General features: G+C 49.4%; 1 protein-coding gene across 6 annotated transcripts in view; it reads right to left on the bottom strand.

The window, feature by feature from the left end:
• LOC147115185 (V-type proton ATPase subunit C 1-A-like) overlaps positions 1-19379 on the bottom strand; it is a 233102-nt gene that overhangs the window by 166573 nt on the left and 47150 nt on the right. For 4 of the 6 annotated variants that reach the window (XM_085993513.1, XM_085993515.1, XM_085993514.1 and 1 more), the window contains exon 3: positions 745-803. The gene's annotated coding sequence lies outside the window, so the exon portion shown is untranslated. Of the gene's footprint in view, positions 1-744; positions 804-934; positions 1235-19379 lie in introns of all 6 variants that reach the window. The other 2 variants (XM_085993512.1, XM_085993511.1) reach the window with 1 other exon arrangement.

Raw genomic sequence — 19379 nt, 5'->3', positions numbered from 1 at the left:
AGTTCATAGAATCATAGACATTGGATCAGAGGAGGCAATTTGGTCCAGGGCCTGTGCCTGTGCTCACTCCACGACTGGTGCTATCAGCTTGGGACAACCCCCTAAGGGTGGAGCAGAACTTCTACCCATCCCATGGATGCATCCCTGATCCCTTATCTTTGGCAGGCGCCCTCACCATTTATGGCACGACTGGAGTGCCCCGCCCCCTCAGCGGGGAGAAAGAGGTGGGGGAAGGATATCACTGCAGCACCTTACCGTAGGATAAGTAGGGCCACTCTGCCAGCCAAGGCTTGTTTCAGGTTTTTTTTTTAAGTCTAATTTTAAACCTGGGTTGGGGTCGAGTGGGATCAGACCCGGTCAAAAAAATATATTTTCCCACCCGACCCACCACCGAACATGCCCGCTGCCCACCACCACCCCCGAAAAATTCCCCCATTACTTCAGAGACCAAAAAAAATCAGCAATATATCAAGATTTCAACAAACGCAGAGAAACCTGTTCAAATTGTGAATTTGGATGACCTCCTGCCGGACATTGCCTCTCCTTTCTATTTTTTATTTTGCACTTTATAGACACACCCATTTTTCTACTCTTCAAAGAAAAATGTCTTTTTAAACCATACTAGGAAATGGAAATATTTCATCTGCGATATACCCAGTAATTTGCGTGTAAACGTGTCGTATTCCAATATTGCAGAACATGTTTCACTTAATTTGTCAAGAGGACAGTTTCCATTTTTCTTACCTGCAGCATCTAAAGCAAAGAGGGATTTTGTTAGTTTCAGCTGTCCTTTTACTAGATCTCTAAAAGAACAGGAGTAAGATAAATAGATTAATAGACTACCACCATTCGGCTTTCGAGGTATTTTCAGGGTCTGCCCCTCCCCCATTAAATGCAGTGAAGTAGACTCCGTGTCACAGGAGCAGAACAATACCTCTTCAGTTCAAATTCATTTTAATTATCCATTTGATTTTCTTGGCGATAGATTCATCCATAAAATTTCTTGCAGTCAAGCGATTCCGTGACTTTCACATTTCTTGGTGGCCCTGTGGTTCCAACATCTCTACTTTTACAGCAGCCGAATGTATCTGTAACATCCAAGTCCAGCTGGTGTAGTGAGGCCAGTGCAGCTGTTCATTTAGTTCCATGCAGTTGTCCACCTGAGGACCTTTGTGACTTACTGGGTTTTGTGTGCTCAAGTTTTCTGGTTTCAACTAAGCATACCAGACGGTTTCTTAAAAAAAAATAAGATAGAAACTTCAAAGATGTCAGGATCTAAATGCTAGGTGCATCTGAAATATCCTCTCTATTGCAGTTCACATGAACATATAATTGAAAACATTTAGCAAAACTGCAAACAGGCTAATTAGAAGAGAGGCATAAACCAACAGTGCTGCTTAGAAAAGGAGGGGCTATATCTATTCAATAATATTTGTGTTTTATGTTTTTTCACCACCACGTATCCCACTCCACTGAGCAGGATGGACAGATTCAAGACAGGCAGCAACCTGTGACCTTATGGATGGAAGGCAAACATTCTATTTGCATTGTATTTTAAACAGTATAAATCCTCTTCATTCTCATTGTGTTGAAATCAAAACAGATCACACCATTTCAAGGGAACGGTAGCGGAGTGGTAATGTCACTGTGCTAGTAATCCAGAGGCCGGGACTAATGATCTAGAGATGGGAGTTCAAATCCCACCAGCTGGGGAATTTAAATTCAGTTAATTAAATAAATTTGGAATAATTACTAGTATCAGTAATGGTAACCAGGAAACTATCGGATTTTCATAAAACCCATTTGGTTCACTAATGTCCCTTCAGGGAAGGAAATCTGCTGTCCTTACCTGGTCTGGCCTATATGTGACTCCAGACCCACAGCAATGTGGTTGACTCTTAACTGCCCTCTGAAATGGCCTAGCAAGCGACTCAGTTGTAACAAACCGCTATGAAACACAATAATAAAAATGAAACCGGACGGACCACCCGGCATCGACCTCGGCAACGGTACACCCTGCAAAGTCCTCCTCACCAACATCTGGGGACTTGTGCCAAAATTGGGAGAGCTGTCACACAGACGAGTCAAGCAACAGCCTGACATAGTCATACAGGTAGACTATCCTTTATCCGAAATCCTCGGGACCAGCCGTGTTTCGGTTTTCGGAGAATTTCGGATTTCGGAAGGTGGGTCGGCGGGGGTCCGTGGGGGGGTCGGCGGGGGGTCGTGCGCACGACCCCCCCCGCGGACCCCCGCGGACCCCCGCCAGCCCCGACCCCCGCCGACCCCCCCGCGGACCCCGACCCCCGCCGACTTACGGTTGGGGTCGGCGGGGGTCGGGGCCGGCAGGGGTCCGCGGGGGGTCGTGTGCACGGCTTACGCTGACGCTCAGCGTAAGTCGGCGGGGGGTCGGCGGGGGGTCGTGCGCACGACTTACGCTGGACTTACGCTGAACGAAAAAACCTTCGGTTTTTAGAGGGTTTCGGTTTTCGGAAGTTCGGATAAAGGGTAGTCTACCTGTACTCACAGAATCATACCTTTCAGCCAAAGTCCCAAACTCCTCCATCACCATCCCTGGGTATGCCCTGTCCCACCAGGGGTGGTGGTATACAGTCGGGAAGGAGTGGCCCTGGGCATCCTCAACATTGACTCCGGACCCCATGAAGTCTCATAGCTTCAGGTCAAGCATGGGCAAGGAAACCTCCTGCTGATTACCACCTACCGCCCTCCCTCAGCTGATGAATCAGTACTCCTCCATGTTGAACACCACTTGGAAGAAGCACTGAGAGTAGCAAGGGCACAGAATGTACTCTGGGTGGGGGACTTCAATGTCCATCACCAAAAGTGGCTCGGTAGCACCACTACTGGCTGAGTCCTGAAGGACGTAACTGCCGGTCTGGACCTGGACCTGTGACAGGTGGTGAGAGCCAACACAAGGGAAAAACCTACTTGACCTCGTCCTCACCAATCTTCCTGTCGCAGATGCATCTGTCCATGACAGTATTGGTAGCAGTGACCACCGCACAGTCATTGTGGAGACGAAGTCCTATTTTCACACTGAGGACACCCTCCATCGTGTTGTGTGGCACTACCACCGTGCTAAATAGGATAGATTCAGAACAGATCTAGCAGCTCAAAACTGGGCATCCATGAGGCACTGTGGGCCATCAGCAGCAACAGAATTGTATTCCACCACAATCTGTAACCTCATGGCCCGGCATATAACTCACTCTACCATTGCCATCAAGCCAGGGGACCAACCCTGGTTCAATAAGGAGTATAGAAGAGCACGCCAGGAGCAGCACCAGGTGTATCTAAAAATGAGGTGCCAACCTGGGGAAGCTGCAACACAGGACTACATGCATGCTAATAAGTGGAAGCAGCATGCTATAGACAGGGCTAAGCGATCCCACAATCAACGGATCAGATCAAAGCTCTGCAGTCCTTCCACATCCAGTCGTGAATGGTGGTGGACCATTAAACAACTAACAGGAGGAGGAGGCTCCATGAATATCCCCATCCTCAATGATGGCGGAGCCCAGCACGTGAGTGCAAAAGACAAGGCTGAAGCGTTTACAACCATCTTCAGCCAGAAGTGCCGAGTGGATGATCCATATCGGCCTACTCCTGAGGTCCCCACCGCCACAGAAGCCATTCTTCAGCCAATTCGATTCACTCCACGTGATATCAAGAAACGGCTGAGCGCACTGGATACAGCAAAGGCTATGGGCCCTGACAACATACCGGCTGTCATGCTGAAGACTTGTGCTCCAGAACTAGCCGCTCCTCTAACCAAGCTGTTCCAGTACAGCTACAACACTGGCATCTATCTGACAATGTGGGAAACTGCCCAGGTATGTCCTGTCCACAAAAAGCAGGACAAATCCAACCCGGCCAATTACCCCCATCAGTCTACTCTCAATCATCAGCAAAGTGATGAAAGGTGTCATCGACAGTGCTATCAAGTGGCACTTACTCACCAATAACCTGCTCACTGATGCCCAGTTTGGGTTCCGCCAAGACCACTCGGCTCCTGACCTCATTACAGCCTTGGTCCAAACATGGACAAAGGAGCTGAATTCTTCGGGACACAATCCCAGTGGTTACACCAAGATCACACTCGCTGATGCCTCCCAGCACTGACCTCATTGGAATTTGCAGGGCCAGTGGGTGGGCACCTAATTGGCATGAAGCAGGCAGGTGCAAGCGCTACTACAAGCATATCTCTGTCACCTGCTACCCACTATAGCCAGAATCTTCAATGGCCAGCCTTCACTAGGCCCCACCTACCCCGGCCAGGTTCTTCTTGACTTCTTGAGCAAGGAGGCCAATCTTGATGAATTGTTTTAAATTTTGGATATCTTTGCGGGTCTGGGCATATGTGCCCACATGGATGCACGCACTCATCACCTCACTAGACATCCCATCCTCCACTGATACATTGGGTCCTTGTGATGAAATATTCCATTCATCACTGCCTGTGACTGTGGTCGGTTTCAGTTTCATTTCCCTCCCCCCAGTTCCGTTTCCTCACCATTGTATTGTATATTGGAATGTGTTGTGTGTAGGGCTCCGCCCATACCTGGCCCCTATGTAAACAAGCTCAGTCTGGCCTCATATCCAGTACTGCAGCCCTCCGGATGGAAGATACCTCTCTCCACTACGTGTTACCTTCTAAGTTAATAAAAGCCTTGTTCTGTTTCGCTAACATCGAGTCTCGGAATTATTGAGGCACAACAATTTTATTAACTTATTTTTCAACACAATGGATCAACTCCTGAAACCCGAACGTTTGGATTTGGATCAGCATGCTCCGGACGCATCAGCACGCTTCGGACACTGGTTTATGTGTATGGAATTCTTCCTGGACAATTCCGCAGCCGTCAAAGACGCTACGAACGCTGCGAGTATGAAACTCGGAATTCTGCGGAATTGGGTAAACCACCGGGTTTACCCCCTCATCCAAGACGCCGACACGTACCTGGCCGCCTGCGACATCTTAAAGGCGCATTACCAGCAGCCTACGAATGAGGTGTATGCTAGGCATCTGCTCGCTACTCGCGCACAGCGACCTGGGGAATCGGTGGAGGAGTTCCTAGGCACCCTGAAAATGCTTGGCAAAGACTGCAAGTGCCGAGATGTAAAAGCCGCAGTGTACACTGACGAGCTTGTTCGCGATGCCTTTATCACAGGCCTCAGCTCCACTTACATCCGGCAAAGACTGCTGGAAAAAACGGGATTGGACCTGAAACAGGCTGCGGACACCGCGCAATCCCTGGATGTGGCCCAGAGAAACTCGGACACCTACTCTTCAGCCCGCGCCGTCCACGCCGCCACGTGTGCACCAAGGGCGCCGCCATCTTGGAAGGCATCTTCCCCGCCCGGCAGCCCGACACCGTCGGGGCCCCGCTCTCCCCCCAGAAGCCCTACGACAGCCGCGACGCGTCGGGGACCCAACTGCTACTTCTGCGGGCAGCCAAAGCACACCAGAAACCTGTGCCCGGCGAAAGGCACCACCTGCTTTAAGTGCGGTAAGAAGGGGCACTTCGGGAAGGTGTGCAGAGGGAACCCCGCCGGAAAACCAACCGCCGGAAAACCCGCCACCGCCGCGTACGCGCCGTGGGAGCGGCCATCTTGGACGCCATCTTGCCCGACCTCGTGGGGTCCGCCATCTTATGAGCAGACAGCGTGGACGCCATCTTGTCTCGATCAGGGCCCTACAGTGGCATCGGTCACAGTGGACCAGACCAGGCCGCACCCGCTATCCAAATCAATGGTGGACATTGAGGTAAACGGGTGCAGGGTTAAATGTTTAATTGACAGTGGAAGCACGGAGAGTTTTATCCACCCTGAACTGGCACAACAACTCTCCCTAAAGGTGGTCCCTACTCAGGGTACCATCTCTATGGCTGACAAAACCCAGACATCGACCATTCTGGGTTACTGCACGGTACAATTGTCCGTTAACGGAACTGTATATGATAATTTAAAAGTATTAATCATGAAGAATCTATGTGCGAGCGTGATCTTGGGCCTGGATTTCCAGTGCAACCACCAAAGCATCACGCTCAAGTACGGTGGGTCCCAGCCGCCCCTCACAGTGTGCGGTCTGGCTACCCTGAAGGTAAAGCCGCCTTCGCTATTCGCGAACCTTACCCCTAACTGCCGGCCAATAGCGACCAAAAGCAGGAGGTACAGCTGGGAGGACAGGCGGTTTATCGCGACCGAGGTAGACAGGCTCCTGAAAGAGCGCATTATTGAACGCAGCAACAGCCCGTGGCGCGCCCAAGTGGTAGTGGTAAGGGGTAGCGAGAAGAAACGGATGGTGATCGACTATAGTCAAACGATCAACAGGTACACCCAACTAGACGCCTACCCGCTACCCCGCATATCAGAAATGGTGAACCAAATCGCCCAATACCGGGTGTTCTCCACCATCGACCTTAAGTCAGCGTACCACCAGCTCCCTATCAGACCAGAGGACCGCCCGTACACCGCCTTCGAGGCGAACGGACGCCTCTACCAATTCCTCAGAGTCCCCTTTGGGGTGACGAATGGGGTCTCGGTCTTCCAGAGGGAGATGGACCGCATGGTCGATGACCACCACTTGCAGGCAACCTTCCCCTACCTCGACAACGTCACCATCTGCGGTCACAACCAGCAGGATCACGACTCGAACCTCGAGAGGTTCCTGGAAACCGCACAAAAACTCAACCTCACCTACAACGAGGACAAGTGCGTTTTCAACACCACGCGCCTCTGCATACTAGGCAGCGTGGTGGAGAATGGGGAAATCGGACTAGACCCCGACCGATTGCACCCCCTACGGGAGCTGCCCCTGCCCAACACTCCCAAAGCCCTGAAAAGGTGCCTGGGGTTATTTTCCTATTATTCCCAATGGGTCCCCAACTACTCCGACAAAGCCCGCCCCCTCTTGAAAGCATCCTCTTTTCCGCTCTCTGCTGAGGCCCACGCCGCCTTCAAAAGCATTAAGCAGGATATTGAGCGGGCCACGCTACAGGCAGTGGACGAGAACACTCCATTTCAAGTGGAAAGTGATGCGTCTGACTTCGCCTTGGCGGCCACCCTCAACCAGGCGGGGCGGCCCGTAGCTTTCTTCTCGAGGACCCTCCAAGGGCCCGAGATCAGACACTCGTCCGTGGAAAAGGAGGCCCAAGCCATCGTGGAGGCAGTGCGCCACTGGCGCCACTACCTAGCCGGCAAACGCTTCACCCTACTTACCGACCAGCGGTCGGTAGCGTTTATGTTCAATAATAAACAGAGGGGGAAGATTAAAAATGATAAGATTCTTAGGTGGCGGATCGAGCTCTCCACCTTCGAGTATGACATCATTTACCGGCCAGGGGCCCTTAACGAATCCCCTGACGCCCTCTCACGAGGGATGTGTGCCAGCGCCACCGGGGATCGGCTACAGACCCTCCACAACGACCTCTGCCACCCAGGGGTCACGCGGCTGTTCCACTTCATAAAGTCCCGTAACTTACCCTACTCGATTGAGGAAGTTCGGTCTCTGACCAGGAACTGCCGCACTTGCGCTGAGTGCAAGCCTCGGTTCTACCGCCCAGATAGAGCCCACTTAATCAAAGCCACACGGCCCTTTGAGCGGCTCAGCTTAGATTTCAAGGGCCCCCTCCCGTCCGTCGACCGCAATGTTTACTTCCTGAACATTGTGGACGAATACTCCCGGTTCCCATTCGCCTTCCCCTGCCCAGACATGACCAGCACCATGGTCATTAAATGCCTCAACAGCCTGTTCTGCCTGTTCGGTATGCCGAGCTACATCCATACGGATAGGGGGGCGTCCTTCATGAGTGAAGAGCTACGCCAGTACATGCTGTCCAGGGGGATCGCCACGAGCCGTACCACCAGCTACAACCCCCGGGGTAACGGCCAAGTGGAGCGAGAGAACGGGACAGTATGGAAAGCAGTCACTCTAGCTCTAAGGACCAAGGGCCTCCCTTTCTCCCGCTGGCAGGAAGTCCTCTCGGATGTGCTCCATTCGATACGGTCGCTATTGTGTACTGCCACTAATGCCACGCCTCATGAACGAATGTTTGTCTTTCCCCGGAAATCCACCTCAGGCGTATCCATGCCGTCATGGCTCTCCACCCCAGGTCCGGTATTCGTGCGAAGGCATGTGAGGGGCCACAAGACGGACCCTCTCGTGGAGCCAGTGTACTTACTCCACGCCAACCCCCAATACGCATATGTCCGGCACGCCGACGGAAGGGAGGACACCGTGTCCATAAAAGACGTCGCCCCAGCCGGTAACGACAACAACCACGGCGATAGCAGCGACAACGATCGCAGCAACTCTTACCCACCCACTACTCTTTCATCACCCCCGGAAGAACATCGACCAACGGCACCCCACCAACTACCCCTTCAACAACCCTGGCGGCACCCCCGGCAGAGACCCAGGAGGCTACCGGGGACACCCAGCCGACACCCGCGGCACCGCAACAGCCACGTCGGTCGCAGAGGACTATCAAACCCCCGAACAGACTAAATCTATAGAAGGGGTGAATGTGATGAAATATTCCATTCATCACTGCCTGTGACTGTGGTCGGTTTCAGTTTCATTTCCCTTCCCCCAGTTCCGTTTCCTCACCATTGTATTGTATATTGGAATGTGTTGTGTGTAGGGCTCCGCCCATACCTGGCCCCTATGTAAGCAAGCTCAGTCTGGCCTCATATCCAGTACTGCAGCCCTCCGGATGGAAGATACCTCTCTCCACTATGTGTTACCTTCTAAGTTAATAAAAGCCTTGTTTTGTTTCGCTAACATCGAGTCTCGGAATTATTGAGGCACATCAGTCCTGACTTAGCCAAAAGTAATTAGCACTCCCGGCATAGGGATTCTCTACTCCTGGTTCAACCCTTTGCCATCATTTGCATTGTAAGGGGTGGACCAAGGTTGCACTCCGAACAAGGCAAATAGGAAACTCCCAGAAAGGGCGGAGACCTGGTACAAGTTATGGTGGAAGACTAGTGGAACACCCAAATCAAATCAAATCAACTTTTATTGTCATTGTTAGTGCACAAGTGCAGTACAACAAAATGTAGGCTTGAATTTTGGCCCTTACTTCTTGATTTATTTCCTCACTTACTTTTACCAACTGTTGGCTTCCTGTCCTATGAGCCGTGTCTCTTTCCTCTAGGTGTCTCAATTAAAAAGTTAGATGGTCCTGGGAATATGTGCCGTACCGGGTTGGAGCTCTGTCACACCCAACGTGAAGGCCAAGCACTGTAGGTCTGCATTTCTAATTTCTGCATCGAATTTCTAGGCCCTTGCTGTTGCCAATTCCTGTTCTTGGAATGGCAGCAAGCATTCTGTGAGAGGGGCCTAGAAGCTACTTCTGATCAGCCTCTGATGCGCAGCCTGAGAAGAGCCGCTCGCGTAGAAGTTCAGGCCAGCAGCCATCTTTTCAGCCACCGACAGAGATGTCCTGCACCTTATCTGAGGCTGCAGATCTGGCTGAAGCAGCTGGCACAGCTCAGTCACCACCTCCTTTCAAATCGCAGCCTTCTAACACACTGCTCCTCCGGCAGGTTCATGTAGGAAAACTGCTGTCGGATAACCCTGCCAGCGTAAGGTCTGCTGTGGCGACGTCTGTTGGCCCTCCTCCATCTGGCCATGCCCGCCCCCCTCTCCCTGCGTCTCAGTGCCCTTTCCAGATGATTCAGCAGCAGGACGTTCCCCTCCAATGCAGCCCACAGGAAGGTTCCTCATTGTCAAGGCTCACCAACAGCAAGGTGATGGTCAGAAGGCTGAAGATCATCTGCCTGCACTGGCTCAGTGGTCAAATGGCTCTCAGTGTGCAGCTCAGCAACTCTTTGTAGCTCTCGAGGAAGTTGTGATCCAAAAATGGCTGCTGCTTTTAAACCACACCAGTCCCCTTTAAATAACGCTCCTCCAGCCCGAGAGCGACTTGGTAAGGCCCAGGTAAGCTGTCACTATTAGCGCCAGGCGCTACGGAGGGGGGCGCCACTGAATTTCCGGTCTGGGGCACCCAAAAGGCGTTGCACACTCAAATGACGTCATAATCAGCCTGCGCCCATGAGCGGGCGCTAAGATTTAGCGCCAGCGCTAAATGCATGCTCAATATGGGGCGAGGTGCTAGGCGCCTTGCGCCCGCCCGGAAATTGGCTTGCGCCCCACTTCTCGGCCTCTTTAGGCGTTAATCGGTAGCGCTATCAACCGAATTTCTCCCCCTTTGTGTCTTAGTGCGAGGAGCATTCGTAATAAGGTGGATGAATTAGCAGCGCAAATAGAGGTAGATGAATATGATATGATTGGGATTACGGAAACATGGCTCCAGGGTGACCTCAGCTGGGAACTCAACATACAGGGGTATTCAATATTCAGGAAAGATAGGCAAAAAGGAAAAGGAGGTGGGGTAGCATTGCTGGTTAAAGAAGGGATTAACACAATTGTAAGGAAAGATATTGGCTCTGATGATGTGGAATCTGTATGGGTAGAACTGAGAAATACCAAGGGGCAGAAAACGTTAGTGGGAGTGGTGTATAGACCCCCAAACAGTAATGCAGAGGTTGGGGATGGCATTAAAAGGGAAATTAGAGATGTGTGCAATAAGGGCACAGCAGTCATCATGGGTGACTTTAATCTACATATAGATTGGGCTGACCAAATTAGTAACAATACTGTGGAGGAGGAATTCCTGGAGTGTATACGGGATGGTTTCTTGGACCAATATGTCAAAGAACCAACTAGGGATCAGGCCATCTTAGACTGGATATTATGCAATGAGAAAGGATTAATTAGCAATCTTGTTGTGCGAGGCCCCTTGGGTCGGAGCAATCATAATATGATAGAATTCTTCATTAAGATGGAGAGTGAAGTAGTTGACTCAGAGACTAAGGTCCTGAATTTAAATAAAGGGAACTATGATGGTATGAGACGTGAGCTGGGTAGGATTGATTGGGTAATGTCACTCAAAGGATTGATGGTGGATAGGCAATGGCAAACATTCAAAGATTGCATGGATGAACTACAGAATTTGTTTATCCCAGTCTGGCATAAAAATAAATCAAAAAAGGTGACTCAACCGTGGCTAACAAGGGAAATTAGGGATAACATAAGATCCAAAGAGAGGACATATAAATTGGCCAAAAAAAGCAGCAAACCTGAGGATTGGGAGCAGTTTAGGATTCAGCAAAGGAGGACCAAGGGATTAATTAAGAGGGGGAAAATAGCTTATGAAAGTAAGCTGGCAGGGAACACAAAAACTGACTGTAAAAGCTTTTATAGATATGTGAAGAGAAAAAGATTGGTGAAGTCAAGCGTAGGGCCCTTACAGTCAGAATCAGGGGAATTTATAATGGGGAACAAAGAAATGGCAGACCAACTAAATACATATTTTGGTTCTGTCTTCACAAAGGAGGACACAAATAACCTCCCAGAGATGTCGGGGAACATAGGGACTAATGAGAGGGAGGAACTGAAAGAAATCAGTATTTGTAAGGAAATGGTGTTGGGGAAGTTGACTGGATTGAACGCCTATAAATCCCCAGGGCCTGATAATCTACATCCTAGGGTACTTAAGGAAGTGGCCCTGGAAATAGTAGATGCATTGCTGGTCATCTTCCAGAACTCGATAGACTCTGGAACAGTACCCATGGATTGGAGGGTAGCTAATGTTACCCCACTATTCAAAAAAGGTGGTAGAGAAAAAGCAGGGAATTATAGACCGGTAAGCCTGACATCGGTAGTGGGGAAAATGCTAGAGTCCATTATAAAAGATGTAATAGCAGAGCACTTGGAAAGCAGTGACAGGATCGGACAAAGTCAACATGGATTTACAAAAGGTAAATCGTGCTTGACTAATCTACTGGAATTTTTTGAGGATGTAACTGGTAAAATAGATAAGGGAGAACCAGTGGATGTGGTGTATTTGGACTTTCAGAAGGCTTTCGATAAGGTCCCGCATAAGAGATTAGCATGCAAAATTAAGGCACATGGGATTGGGGGCAAGGTTTTGACTTGGATAAAGAACTGGTTGGCAGATAGAAAGCATAGAGTTGGAATAAACGGGTCATTTTCCGAGTGGCAGGCAGTGACTAGTGGGGTACCGCGGGGATCGGTCCTAGGACCCCAGCTGTTCACGATATATATTAATGATCTGGACAAGGGAATTGGATGTAATATCTCCAGATTTGCAGATGACACAAAGCTGGGTGGGAGGGTGTGCTGTGAGGAGGATGTCGTGAAACTCCAGTACGATTTGGACAGGTTGGGTGATTGGGCAGAAACATGGCAAATGCACTATAATGTGGATAAATGTGAGGTTATCCACTTTGGTGGCAAAAACAGGAAGGTAGCTTATTATTTGAATGGCAATAGATTGGGAGAAGGGGAAGTGCAAAGAGACCTGGGTGTTCTTGTGCACCAGTCGCCGAAGGTAAGCATGCAGGTGCAGCAGGCGGTTAAGAAGGCAAATGGAATGTTGGCCTTCGTAGCGAGAGGGTTCGAGTGCAGGAACAAGGATGTCTTGCTGCAATTGTACAGGGCCTTGGTGAGACCGCACCTTGAGTGCTGTGTGCAGTTTTGGTCGCCTTATCTGAGGAAGGATATTCTTGCCATGGAAGGAGTGCAGCGAAGATTCACCAGGCTGATACCTGGGATGGCAGGAATGACGTATGAGGAGAGATTGGTTCGATTGGGCTTATACTCACTGGAGTTTAGAAGATTGAGAGGGGATCTCATCGAAACCTATAAAATTCTGTCAGGCCTGGACAGACTAGATGCAGGAAGGATGTTCCCGATGGCCGGGGAGTCCAGAACTAGGGGTCATAATCTAAAGATAAGGGGTAAGCCATTTTGGACTGAGATGAGGAGGAATTTCTTCACCCAGAGAGTGGTGAACCTGTGGAACTCTCTACCACAGAAGGCAGTTGAGGCCAATTCATTAAATATATTCAAGAAGGAGTTGGATATATTTCTTAAGGCTAAAGGGATCAAGGGATATGGAGAGAAGGCAGGGACAGGGTACTGAATTTGGATGATCAGCCATGATCTCATTGAATGGCGGAGCAGGCTCGAGGGGCCGAATGGCCTACTCCTGCTCCTATCTTCTATGTTTCTATGTTTCTATGTTTAGCACACCATGCATCATCAGATTTTACTGGGCCACATCAAGCTCTACTGGGCCTCACTCTCCTCTGCTACTCTAGGATCATCTTGGAGTAGAAAGATAACCCCTGGTTTCTGTGGTGTATGTAACCTGTTCCACCTTAAGAGAACTTAAGCCTGTTCCACCTTAAGAGATGTACTACTTTCTCTGGCTGCTGTATACGTAATACCGGTGGTGACCACCGGTATATAAGTACTGTGTAGTGATATTGTATTTAGTATAGTCCTGACCTCCAACTAGTAAAGACCTGTTGAACTTTATTCTTGTAGTCTGTGTCAGTAATTAATCTTAATACAACTGGAACACACAGACTTAACAGTGGCGACGAGTCCGATTCTTACCCTGCGGCAGTTTATATCCACGGCGGCTTCGTCCACAGAACGGGCGTCGAAGAGAGGCATCCACCCTCATCACCCTGCTGGAAGACACGTCGCGCGGCAGGCATCGAGAACCCGGAGTGCAGAAGACATCCTGAACTCGAAGCCTCCATCAGCTATCTTCTTTCTACCTCGGTGGTGGGTAAGCCGGTCAGCGACGCGAGCAGAAAGTCGGCCGCGTTGGCTGTACAGACGGGGGGAGGAAGACGGAGGAATAAGGGCGGTGAGATCGATCGCGACCGGAGATAAGGGCTGGGCCGCATTTGGGCCGAAAGGCGCAGCGCGGGGACATCGATCGCGGCTGGTGATAAGGGCCGGGCCGCTTTCGGGCCAAAAAGGCACAGCGTCTGGGGCGACTGAAGGCGCGAGAGCCGCGGTGAAGGCGAACGCAGCCAGTGCTAATAACCGGCCTGCAAGAAGGGCTGCGAGGCGCGACATCGGGGAAGCGCGAATGCCCGAGGGAGCCGCGGTGAAGCAGAGACAGCGTCGGGGGAGTTACTAACCGCTGGGAAAGGGGAGCAGCAGCGGCACGCCAAACGCCATTGCAGCCAGTGGGTGAAGCCCGCCAAGCACGGGAAAACCGCCATTTTGTAGGCGGAGGACGAAGACAAGAGCGGGAAGCCGCCATCTTGGGATAAAATTAATTGCAACGATGCCTAAACATGGGAACATTGATACCTTTGATAGCGACATCGAGGATTGGGCCATGTATGTGGAACGCATACAAAATTATTGTAAAGCAAATAAAATCCCAGATGCAGAGAAAGCACTAACTTTATTGAACTTAATGGGTGCAAAGACATACGGGCAATTGAAACACCTTTTATCACCAGATGAACCGACGGATAAGACGTTCGAGGAGATTGTTACTGTCCTGAAAAATCATCTAAACCCCACGCCGCTGATGCTAGCGGAACGATTTAAATTTTACAGCAGAAGGCAGCTGAAGGATGAAAGCAATGCTGAATATTTAATGGAATTGCGTAAGCTAGCAAAATACTGTCAGTTTGGAACGGGACTGACAGAAGCGCTAAGAGATAAATTTGTGTGTGGATTATTAAAAGAAGATACACAAAAGCGACTGCTCGAGGAGAATGAGCTGACGCTTGAGAAAGCGGTCACTATGGCAGCAGCACACGAAGCCGCAGCGAGAGGCACGGCAGTAATGCAGCTACGGTCACCAGAACTCAGTACAAATAAATTGGGTTTGAGTACTGTAAAATGTTATCGTTGTGGAAAGACAACACACGATCAGAACCAGTGTTGGTTTAAAAACCAAGAATGCAGAACGTGTGGCAGGCTTGGCCACATAGCTAAAGTATGCCGGTCAGGAAAGAAGACCAGCAACAAAAAGTCACCGCAAGGAAAATACATAAAGGTGCACAAGGTGACAAAGACCAGTTCAAACGAACAGAAGTCAGATTCAGACGCTAGCAGTAATGAACTGGGTAGCTTAAGAGTACACAACGTTGGTAAGGATGCAGATCTCCAGGCAATTTGGGTCACTCTTCAGATAGCAGGAGTCCAAGTAAAGGTGGAATTGGACACTGGATCGGCATTGACGGTCATGAATAAGAAAGATTACAAAAGGTTATTCCAACATATTCCCCTACGGGATACGGAGATTATATTGAAAACATACACGGGGCAAAGAGTGTACCCCATCGGAAAGATAGAGGTAAAAGTGGTCCACAAGGGCGAAGAAAGCCAAGTAATGGACTTATATGTGCTACCTGAAGGAGGTCCACCACTACTGGGACGGGAGTGGATTAGGAAAATGAATATGGACTGGCACTCCTTAAAAGCACTAACGGTAGATTCCGGGGAAACAGATGTCAAACCTAAACGATTGTCCAAAATATTGGATGATGCTAAAGAGGTGCTCCAGCAAGGACTGGGAACACTGAAAGGAATTACGGCAAACATCAAGATTGATGAACATGCACAACCAAAATTTTTCAAAGCCAGACCGGTACCCTATGCAATACGACCTACTGTAGAAGCGGAACTGGAAGCGCTAGAACGTTCAGGTGTACTGTCTAAGGTAGATTGGAGTTATGAAACGTCCTTCGAGCAACAAGCCAGGAGAACCAGGGAAGGTTCGCATCTGTGGAGATTTCAAGATCACCGTTAATCCGGTGCTTCACGCGGTGCAGTATCCGCTTCCGCGGATTGAGGATATTTTTGCTTCGTTGTCTGGCGGGAAACACTTCACCAAGATAGACCTGGCGCAGGCGTACTTGCAGATGGAGGTTGAAGAAGAGTCACGCCAGTACCTCACGATCAACACGCATAGAGGTTTGTACCGGTATAATAGGCTGGTTTTTGGAGTGGCATCGGCTCCGGCAATTTGGCAGAGGGCCATGGAGCAGGTATTACAGGGAATTCCAGGCACACAATGTTACCTAGACGATATTCTGATTACAGGTGATGGTGATTAAGAACACCTCGCAAACTTGGAACTGGTGCTCAACAGACTGAAAGAGTATGGACTTAGAGTTAATCGGCAGAAATGTGAGTTCTTTCAGAAGCGGATCTTGTACTGTGGTCATGTCACTGACCGGGAGGGGCTTCATAAGTCTCCTGACAAGATAGAGGCAGTTGTAAAGGCTCCCGCTCCGGATAATGTCTCTCAGTTGAGGTCGTTTCTGGGATTGATTAACTATTACCATAAGTTTCTACCGAATCTATCCACGGTACTGCACCCGCTGAACGCTCTTTTACAGAAGGGGGTACCATGGGAATGGAGCGAAAACTGCAAGAAAGCATTTCGCAAAAGCAAAGAATTGATCACCTCAGAGGAAGTGTTGGCTCACTTCAACCCGACACTGCCTATTCGGTTGGCTTGTGATGCTTCTCCATATGGTATTGGGGCAGTACTCTCACACAAGTTGCCAAATGGCACGGAAAGGCCAGTCGCGTTTGCATCCAGATCATTGACCTCCGCTGAGCGCAACTATGCGCAGATCGATAGGGAGGCTCTCAGCCTTGTATGGGGAGTGAAGAAGTTTAATCATTACCTGCAGGGCCAAAAATTCACACTTCTGACAGACCATCAGCCGTTGGTATCCATTTTTAACCCTAAGAAGGGTGTTTCGGTGATGACAGCACAGCGACTCCAGAGGTGGTCCCTTTTCCTAGGGGCACATCAATATCAGATAGAATTCAAAGGTACAAAGCGGCATGGCAATGCTGATGGGCTGTCGCGCCTGCCACTACCTGAAGCAGCAGAGATGACGAAAGTTGACCCTGTTGAGTTATTTCATTCGACCATCATCGAGTGTTTACCAGTCACCAATGCAAGTATTGAAAGAGAAACCAGGAACGACCCGACACTGTCCCGAGTTTACGAGGTGACAGTGAAGGGATGGCCAACATATGGTGATCCTCTGTTACCGGCATTCTCGGCAAGGCGAGACCAGCTGTCCGTCTGCCATGGTACTTTGATGTACGGGACAAGAGTGATTATTCCTCCCAAGTTACGGGAAAGAGTTCTAAAGGAACTGCATGAAGGTCATCTGGGGGGAGTTAAGATGAAAAGTCTTGCTAGGGCTTATGTATGGTGGCCGGGCATTGACCAACAGATAGAGGAGTTGACAAAAAGCTGCGCTGGGTGCCAAAAAGTGCAAAATGCACCTCCGATCGCACCGCTACACCCATGAATGGCCTTCAGCCCCATGGCAACGCGTACATATTGACTTTGCTGGTCCATTCATGGACTCCATGTCCCTAATTGCGGTGGACGCACATTCCAAATGGCCAGAAGTCATCAAGATGAATACCACTACTTCAGAAAAGACAATTGCGGTGTTAAGAACAATATTCGCAAGGAACGGATTGCCAGAACAGATATGTTCGGACAACGGACCACAGTTCGTGTCGGAAGAATTCCAAAAATTCTTAAAGAAGAATGGGGTGAAACATTATACCTCTGCCCCATATCATCCGGCGACAAACGGGTTGGCCAAGAGATTTGTCCAAACATTCAAAAAGGCAATAAAGGCCATGAACGATGATCAGATTCCGTTACAACACAAGGTGGACAATTTCCTACTGGCATATCGAAACGCCGCTCATGCAGTGACTAACCAAAGTCCTGCCATGATGTTTTATAACAGGAGGTTGCGGTCCAGGTTGGACTTGTTAAAACCAAATGTGCGGAGGGAAGTGGAAAACAAACAGTTCCGGCATATTAATAACAAATCCACTCGAAGTTTCGACGTAGGACAACCAGTGTTGGCAAGGGGCTATGGAAACGAAAAATGGCAGTCCGGAACAATTCGGGCCAGACAAGGACCTCTGATGTACACAGTAGATATTGGTAACAATGTGATAAGGCGTCATGCGGATCAACTGGTAGAATCAAGAGCAAGGGTCGAACCCATGGTTGCGACAGAGACAACTGTGGAAGACGTTAATGAACCTGAAGCATCTACCTCGGCAGGGACTGTACCTGATGATGACGTCCAATACATAGGAAACCAACAAGAAGAGTCACCTCAGCAACAAGAATCAGAGACCACTGAAAGGCGTTATCCAAACTGAATCAGAAGCCTCCTGAGAGACTGAACCTTTGAACTGTTTATACCTGAAGTTATATATGTATATATGTTATGATGTTATGTTAAATGGGGATATGACTGTTAAGCTAAAAAGGGAGGATTGTGGTGTATGTAACCTGTTCCACCTTAAGAGAACTTAAGCCTGTTCCACCTTAAGAGATGTACTACTTTCTCTGGCTGCTGTATACGTAATACCGGTGGTGACCACCGGTATATAAGTACTGTGTAGTGATATTGTATTTAGTATAGTCCTGACCTCCAACTAGTAAAGACCTGTTGAACTTTATTCTTGTAGTCTGTGTCAGTAATTAATCTTAACACAACTGGAACACACAGACTTAACAGTTTCTTTTCTTGACGTTCAACTATCTTCTTAATTTCCTCTACCCAGCCCTCGCCTATAACAAGTGGGAGGAGCTTACGGGCTTCTTCATCACACAATTCCAGGGACTGGAGAGGGTGGAAGTCCCACTAATGCCTGTGGAGGGTGCCAGAATATGGACTGGGCCTTTAAATTACAGTGAGCAGGGCCGTGGCATACCTTCTGTCTGTTCCGTTGGTTTGGCTGCTGTGCGCCTGTAAAAACCTGACCGCAGCATACACAGCGCAAGCTACGGTCACTTGCAAACCAATTACAAACAGACATTAGGCCCCCGATTTACATATCAAATGGGCCTAATGCCAGTTTCAGGCACATACCCAGGACGCCTACTGAGCAGCCCGATCTAATATGGCGGGTGATGCACCTCTGGCACGGAATGAGCGCATGCACACTGTCCATCATGTTGGACCCTTAGGCGCAGCTCAATCGAATTTCTAGGCCCTTGTTCCCTATGTTGGGTTTGGCAATGCACTGAATGCGCTCTAAAATTTGAATACTTAGACTGAAAAATATTTGGTTACAAAACGGCGCCATGGCGATTATCCCTTTGCATCTGCCATCTCACATGGAAACACCAGCCTCCAACACTGGGAAGCAAGTAGGAGCAGATGTATCACACCACGCCTAACCAATAAATGCTTTCCAAAGTGGCAATGAACTAACAGACATTGGAAGTATAATAAGAAAATGTTACTTGCTGTATTTTACAAGGCCCTGCTCCCAGCACGGAGCCTTGCTCAAGGGGGTGTCAATCAGGGAATCGGACTTGCAGAATCTCGTGACGATTCTTTGATCCACGTTCCCATTGAGCAAGGCTCCAACCAGGAGCCTCACCTCACCTCACAGTAATTACCTTATTGTAGTGTGGACTTACTGCAAACCA

Source organism: Somniosus microcephalus, chromosome 7 (assembly GCF_052327205.1).
Source record: "Somniosus microcephalus isolate GS21.2 chromosome 7, FLI_Smic_1.0, whole genome shotgun sequence".
In the NCBI taxonomy this organism is placed as follows: domain Eukaryota; kingdom Metazoa; phylum Chordata; class Chondrichthyes; order Squaliformes; family Somniosidae; genus Somniosus; species Somniosus microcephalus.
The sequence above is the reverse complement of the archived record's forward strand: the minus strand, read 5'-3'. Positions and strand labels throughout refer to the sequence as shown.